Here is an 8,436-nt window from a genome sequence, read left to right on the forward strand (position 1 = left end):
CTCTGCGCGTATCTGGTACCGGCGAGGGAGAGGGTCGACGTGCGGGGTCCTCGGTGCGCTCTGAGCTGGCGGAGGCGGTCAGCTAGTCCGGGTATTGAAACGTCTGCAAGAAAACGAGGCAGCTCAGAGAGCACCAGGAGCCCCCGTCAGGCATCTGCCCGTTTCGTGGGACGTCTGCAGAAGGCGAGGAGCTGGGCTCCCTGAAAGTAGCGTTTGATACAACGAATAGCCCTTTCCTTGGATTGTGTTGCTTTTGCAAATCGCTTAGCATCGCTAAATAGTTTGCAAATTCATAAACAGAGTAATTAACTATATACATTCATAGCAACCTCCGTATTTCCCACCTTCTCTATTCATTCCTTTTCCAGAGATACCTGCAAATAGATTTGTGCTTACTCCCATTAATTCAAAGCAAGCAGACTTTTTTCTAAGCAGTCAGCATCCTCATTAATTCTTCGGTCTCCAAATGGTCCAACATTTTTTTTCTTTACGGTTTCTGGTGTTTCCCTCATTGCATTTAGTTCACCTAGAAATATGTTCGTCCCCTTTGGATCACATTCATAAGGTTGCACAATTTTTATCAAAACGTGTCACTGATTCTTTCATTATCACTGGAACATAATATGAAACTACCCCCAACCTGTGGGTTCATACACACCCAGACCAACCTTGATGACAGCAATTCAGATGTCGCAATATCGATTTCAGTCCTTTCCTTCATAATAACTTCCCTTGCAAATGTTGATGAATGTGATCTGTGTACAATCTGACCACTTTCGTTCAGGTTCCTTGGAACCTTTCCAATACTTTTAGTTGCATAGATACGTGACATAACTATTCCTCTTCCTTTTAATTTTACCGGTATTAGTTAATTCATGCTCTTCACCACCTACTCCTTCATTCCAAGTCACCATATTCTATATGCCCAGGTCATCTCCAGATAGGTCCATAGATATTGACCTCTGTGGCCCATCACAGGTTTGATCAATTGAAGCAGAATAGAATAGAATAGAATAGAATAGAATAGAATAGAATAGAATAGAATAGAGTATAGAATAGAACAAAGTTGGAAGGGACCTCAGAGGTCTAGTCCAGGGGTCCCCAACCCGTGGTCCATGGACCAGCACTGGTCCGTACATGTCAGAAACCAGTCCAAACAAGTGAAGCCCCATCGCCCGGATGCAGGCAGCATACGAAACCATGCTGCCTCCAGTCCGTGGAAAAACCACTCTCCACAGAACCAGCCCCTGGTGCCCAAAAGATTGGGTCCCTCTGTTCTAGTCCAACTCCCTGCTCAGGCAGGAAACCATATACCATTTCAGACAAATGGTTGTCCAATCTCTTCTTAAAAACTTCCAGTGTTGGAACATTCACAACTTCTGGAGGAAAGTCGTGCCACTAATTAATTGTCTTCACTGTCAGGAAATTTCTTCTTAGTTCCAGGTTGCTTCTGTCCTTGATTAGTTTCCGTCTGTTGTTTCTTGTCCTGCCTTCTTGACTCCCTCTTCTTTGGGGCATAGTCCTCCTTTTGCATCCCTCGTTCTCATGAAACCAGCCTTGTCCCATCCTCATATTGTAAGGGAAGCATCCGAGTCTTCCTCTTTTCCCAGGATGTCCGCAGGCAGGTCAAAAAGTCAAAATGGCAGTTGCCATTACACATCTGAAGTCCTGTTCCTTTTTTACCTGTGTTTCATGTATTACTATTGCTTGTGTTGTGGCTGCCATTTTTACTCTTTGGGTATTCTTTCCTGTTTGCCAGACACCATCCATCAGCAAAACTTGTTGGATACGGATAAGAGTATGGTCAACAAATGCACCCTTTCTATTGCTTCAGCATTGGCTGAATTATGCTATGGATTACTATGAGGCTCTAGATGTGAGCAAACAATCATTAAAAACTGGCTTTTTTGTTGTTTTTGATTAATTCAATGATTGGATGATGGTTTTCATTGAAATTGTAGCACGAGGCAATGCGAAAAAGTTTGCCTCATAGCTTCCCAGCTTCACCCCAAAATATAACTCACATCTCTACAGTCTTTAGAAAAAGATTTGCACTGGTGGCTATGATAGATTCTTCCTCAGTTGCAAAGTTGTGGGGGTTACGGTATGTTTGTGACTGAGTGAGCAGAGCAGGGTGGAATTTCCACCCAGATGATGTCCGGTGGAAAGCAACCAATGTTTTATCTCTGCACATGGTAGTCCTAAAGAAAGTTACCCCCCCTCCCAGACACCCAAGCCTATTTTCTTCTACTTCCACAAATTTATTCTGAAAAATAAATAGGGTTTCTTATATTTTGTTTGTTCTGAAGCTTCCTGTAAAGAACAGGGAGAAAGAAACAAGGTGCACTATGACTTTCTGGCATAATCTTTGCTGGGGTTATTTTTTCTGACTGCAGGGCAAGATACAACACAGTGAATTCTGCTGAAAGTCAGGCCTGGGCCCGCCCGCCACCCGTGCCAGAGGTCACCCGTAGAGGATCAGTGACTGGCTTCCCTTCTGCCAAGTTGGTCAACTATTCTGCTACTGAAAAACATGATTAATTCTATAGCAACAAAAATTCCTTCATCCCCACTTTCTTAGAAAGAGAAAGAAAGAAAAAACAAAACATCGTCTGCCTTTTGCACCAGTCGTTTGGTCTCTGCTGAATAGAAGCGGGGGAGAGAAAAAAAGGGAATAGAACTTGTCCATTCCATCTCTGTCCCTTGTATCGGGGCCACTGAGAGGCCCTGCAAAGTCAGAAAGTCTTCATTCCACTTCCAGAACCTGGAGCTCAGGAGCCGAACAAGGGATCAGCCGAGGGGTAGAAACATGCAGCATTTTGGAGTGGATTCCAGAAAGTCGCTTTGGAGTGTGTAGAGGGCAACTAGACAAACCCCGGAGGAGGCACATCTGCTTTAAAGAGCAGCACAGAGGCGCTACATTCATGGTCACCTGCTTGGAACTGAATGTGAAGCCCTGGAGAGCTCCACTTTGCTTTGTCTGCCTTACGTTACGTAGCTATCCAATGTTCTCCTGTCCCTGAACACTTCACCACCCTCTCCCTCCTTCATGTCGAGCACGCCCCAAAGGCAGCACATCCATCTTTTCCTTTATGGGTTATTTCCCACCAAAACTAAAAAAGAGAAAATCTTAATCTGAATTGCAGGGGGTAGAATGACACCAGCCTACTACTTTGGCAGGGGTGCTGGGCTGCCCATCAGGAAAGTGGGGCCGTTAAATCTGCTCTCTCCCATAAGCAGTCAAAAGAAACAGCAGCAGCAGCAGCAGCATTTATTTCATCTTTAGACAACTGAGAACAATCCCGCTTAGTCATGGCCCAGGAGAACAAAGAAGGTATTTCTTCCTCGAGTTTAAATGAGAAAATACAGGGTGACTCACTAGTAGCAGCTTAAGCATACAAGTGACCGGAAGATAGATATTCAGTCCAGATCCAGATCTGGGGTGAAAGCTGGCTTCCCCCGCCATGGAAGAATCTCTCCCAACAGTGAGACCCTCTGCAGGATCTGGATTATGTTTCAACACCCTGGAGCAGGCACCCCTTCCGTAGGCAGGTCTTTGGCGTAGCGGTTAAGCATCAGGCGAGAAGCCAGGAGACGGTGAATTCTAGTCCCGTGTTGGGCACAGAGCCAGCTGGGTGATCTTGGGCCTGTCACTCTCCTAGCCCTAGGAAGCAAGCAAGGGCAAACCGATTCTGAAATCTTCCCAAGAAAACTGCACCGTCTTCTCCAGGGAGTTGCCAACACTGACTCAAAGGCATTCTCCATTCTCTTTCGATCAACTCTCTTTTGAGCTGAGTTTGGCCTATTAATGACATTATGACCCTGTATAATGTTCTTTGCAACAGGGGGTTGTTTGCCATAGCCTAACTAGCATTTTTTAAACTTCTTACAATGCTGGTAATCCCTGGAGACCTCCATCCAATCACTTCCCAGCTAAAGCCCATATATTGAGATGTTTGCCTAATTAACACTGCAGATGAGGCTCCACTTTGCACTAAGAGGTGGTGGATTCAGATGAGAGGCCATTTTCAATTGGTGTTTTTTTTTTTTAATGGAACCATTGGACGATTTAAATTTTCCTGGCAAAATTTAGATCTCAGTCTACTATGAGTAATTAATCTGGAAATATTCCAGAGTTTCTTTTAAACTCTTTCCAGAGTTTCTTTCCTGACCTGCAGCTGGAGTGGGATGACCGTCTATTTGGAGAAATCTGATTTATTTTTGATCTCTAAAAATTGCCACTCTCTCTTTGATGAGCAAAGTATAATTATTGCTTTACAGACAGTTGTCACCAAACGTGGGCAAGATTCAACGTTTATCTTAATTTAAGGAAATGATGTATCCTATCCTCCTATTGGGACAGCTCATCAACACTTGAGCTATTTGGAGCATAGTAGATTAGTTGCCACTTTGGTTTCCCCTGAAGGCGAGTCTTTATTGGATTTAACGCCAGCCTTGCTTTTGCATGGAGCCCAGATAGAGGAAGGAAGGTCGGAGGGACAGCGGGGCAGAGAGCCAGCCACTCGGTAGAAACCTGAGTTGAAAATGCAATGCATTTGCCTACGACCTGTGTGTGTGTGTGGGGGGAATTCTTTTCAAAATTTAGCAAAGGGAAGCAATGCCCCCACTAGTTCTCATATTAGAGAATCAACAATTTTATTAGTAATACAGGGTGAAATGGTGGAATGGTGATCAAATTTGCAAATGATATAAAATTGGATGAGGTAGCTAATGTCCTACAAAAGGAAATAAAATTAGAATCATCTTGACACATTAAAGGAAGGGCTGAAAAAGGAGATAACAACATTCCAGAGACAAATATGTACTGAGTGCCTCACTTAGGGAACAAAAGCTAAATGCATAAGCGGCTGATGAGTGGGGCCAGTGTGGGTATCTGCCTTGAAAATACTCCTACCTGGGAATATAGTTGGTTGCAACCTGCATCCCAGCCAACAGCGCAAAGCCGCTGCAAAAAAGGAGCTGCTGTTTTAGGCTGCATTGGCTGAAAGAGTTTTTAAAGCAGAAGAAATGATTTTGCGTGGGTGAGGCTCCCCTTCAAAGGCAAGGCCAAGCTTTGGAGAAGATAGTTGCAGAGGAACTGGAGAAATTGGAACAGGTTTTGAGAAGGGCAGTGGGGAGGACCAGGACGGAAGGAGGGAACTGGGGACGAATGTGTGGCTTTGGGAAGAAAAGAGGCCGATGGGATGGGAAGCCTTCCGCAGGTAGAGAAGGAAAAAGTGTCCCACTGAGCAAGCTCAAGAACTTCCTCCCGTATTCTGGAGTGCAGGACCTGAAATGGTGAGCTCAGATTCCCGTCTCCCTCCAGCTGATTAAAGGAGGGCGCCAAAAGGAGGGACAGGCGATCCTCAGCCCCTTCTAGTACATGTCGCAGGCATTACTTTGCCAATGAAGCCATTCCTTCTGCCTGCAGCAGCCTCTGGTGCTCGGAAAAGCCTTCGCTCCAGTCCAGGTGCCCATTGCAACACCCTGGCCACCGTTGCAGCGCGGGGACACTGCATGTATGTAAATACTGTATAGGGTAAAAGAGGAGAGAGGAGCGGATCCTTGGAGCAGTGTGGGTGGAGGAAAGAAGAAAAGATCCAGGCAGGATCCTTGGATACCTTTTCTGCATAGATTGTGAAACTGAGTAGAAGCCAACTGCAGGCTAAGATCAGGTTTGGTGATAAGGTTGCCCATATCCCTTTCAGCATCCTTAGGCTGCCCTCAAGGCTGAGTACGGCCTTGCTTCTGCTCAAGAATGAGAGGCATCAAAATAGATGCCCGCTACCCTCAGTGTTGCAAAGAAAAAAAGGAGGGGAAATCCGGCTTTGGTCCAACATCAGATTAAATCAGCAAAGAGTAAATCAAAATACAATCCCAGCTCTCAAAAGGAAACAATATCATGGTAACAAACAGGTGGGGAGCTGATCCAGGAAGGGCACCAGGAGTGTACTCACATCCTGAAGCTGGAACAATGCAAAGATCCTTGTGCAGTTGTGCTAGGACCGCAATACAGAAATGCCTTCAACGGGATTTACATCTCTACTTCCCCCTTTTCTGGATGTTTAAACATCTTGTATGAAGACACATTCTCGGAAACTCCAAGATTTGGGCATATTTTTTATAAATCTCCAGGTGGCCTAATCAAAACATTTATCTTAATATGGATGGAGGAAAGTGAAGAGGGCTTTGCAACCATGGGGAAGATGTCACACAAACTTTACTGTTGAGAGCATTCCGAGTCACAAAGTATGAAATAGTATTGTTGCCTTTCTTACTGCATCAACAGTTTTCTAGAGAAAACTGATAAACTTGACCTCTGCATTTCTGAAAGTTCATTTTTGGCCTCTGGAAAACAGCTGAGCCACTGCCAATTTCCTGTTTTGGAAATGGGATCTTTGAAAGAGGCTTAAGTAAATTCCCAAAATATCTCTACTGAGAGGGTCCCTGGGGCAGATAGCAAATGCCAAGAATGTATTATTTCCAACAAACATCAAATTTGGCGTCTAACTGGAGCCCCATCAGGGAGAGTTAAGACCTCTTCCTAGATCAGCCTTTCTCACACCTATTGAATTCAGGCCTCTTTCTGAATTTCTTCTAAGTTCCCAAGTTGATCTGCAGTTGTTTCTTCATCACCTCCAACTGCAGGCGATGCTTTTGCACAAAGGAAGCCCTCTGCTCTCCAGAAAAGGATCTGGGATTTAGACTTCTCCAACGTTAATGTTAGAGGAGAAATAGGTTGGGTAGCCCACGTACGTTCACAAGTTTGGGGAAGCTTGGGAAGAGCTGGTAGCAACACAGGACAACTTTTCTCATAAGCACAAGGAACGTTTCATTTCCTCTGTGAGCGTTGTACGATTTGTTACGTATCCTCGGGGCCAGTTGGCTTATCTCACCTTGAACTCCCCTCCTCAAGTTTCACTGGCAGGAAGCAGGAAAAACCAAGCTCAGCAGGGAAGTCCAGCAGCTGAAGGAAGTGAATCTTGATGACTCAGAGTGTGAGCGTTATGTGTGTGTTGAGTTGTCCCTTCCCCACCTCACATTCCTCCATTGACTGGCTAATAAATTTACTGATTAATAAAAATCACGTCAACATTGTACTTCTCTCATTCATGCACAACAATCCAAAGAATAGCAACATTTTTCATCATCTGCCGTAGAGCAGGACATGGATCTGAGTCAAAACAGTCACAGTGCCCATGTTACTGCGAGCTCTTTGCGTGCCAGTTTCCAATCAATTCTTCCTTTTCTTAAAGCTCTGCAAATGGCAAATAGACATTCCTTTTTGTGCTGAAATATAAACCATGATTAAACACAAAAAGTAAGAAACTCAGCAGAAAGTTATACTTTAAGTAGCTATCAATCAATCAGAATAGAGCTGGAAGGGACCATGGAGGTCTTCTAATCCAACCCCCTGCTCAAGCAGGAGACCCTATGTTATTTCAGACAGGTGGCTGTCCAGTCTCTTCTTAGAAACCTCCAGTATTGGCGCGCCCACAACTTCTGAACGCAACTTCTGTTCCACTGATTGTTCTCACTGTCAGGAAATTCCTCCTTAGTTCCAGGTTGCTTCTCTCCTTGATTAGTTTCCATCTGTTGCTTCTTGTCCTGGTGCTTTGGAGAATGGGTTGCCCCCCTCTTCTTTGGGTCAGCCCCTCAGATATTGGAAGACTGCTATCATGTCCCCCCCCCAGTCCTTCTTTTCTCTAGATTGACCATACCCAAATCCTGCAACCGTTCCTCATATGTTTTTGTCTCCAGGCCTTTAATCTTCTTAATTGCTCTTCTTTGCACTGAATATCTTTTGATGTCTGACTTGTTTTAAGGTTTCTATTTCTGAATTCTATCTTTTTGTTTCAACCCAGAGTTCTCATCTGAGGCTCAAATGATCCTGCTTTGGGTGCATCGTGTCTCCCTCTCTCTGGAGAAGGCTCTGAGGCGGGGAATGGCGGAAGGAAAGAGAGAAGGACCTCGTCAGGGGCCCCTTTCTTGCCCCAGGCGCCAAGCCCATCCCTCAACAATCGAAGCAACTCAATTGGGTTGCAAGTACCTTCTGAGAGTCTGTTGTAATAGTCGCTAAGCAACCCAGTTGTAAATCGAGGACTTGCCTGAAGATTTGAAATAGCGGTCACAAAGCTATGCTCTGGCCATCAAAGCCCCACAATTGAGAGCATCCCTCGTGATGAGAACCAAGGCCCAAACTGACCATTTGAGGATATTGTTCTTTGAACTTCAAGAAGCCGGGCTGGTTCAGAGGAGCTTCCTGAACTGCAGGTGCAGTTTGTGGAACAAGCAGGTCCTGCCTTACAAAGGCACTTCCTGGCCTTGAGGCTAAAAACAGCCAGACTGCCGGCTTAACTAGATGAATCGGTAGGCCGAACTTCCGTGGCGTCTTCTCCTTCCTGCTGGCAACGAGTGGGTGATGCTTGATTTACA

This window comes from Crotalus tigris, unplaced genomic scaffold (genome assembly GCF_016545835.1).
Source record: "Crotalus tigris isolate CLP2741 ecotype Arizona unplaced genomic scaffold, ASM1654583v1 scf7180000017736.1026742, whole genome shotgun sequence".
Classification (NCBI taxonomy): Eukaryota; Metazoa; Chordata; class Lepidosauria; order Squamata; family Viperidae; genus Crotalus; species Crotalus tigris.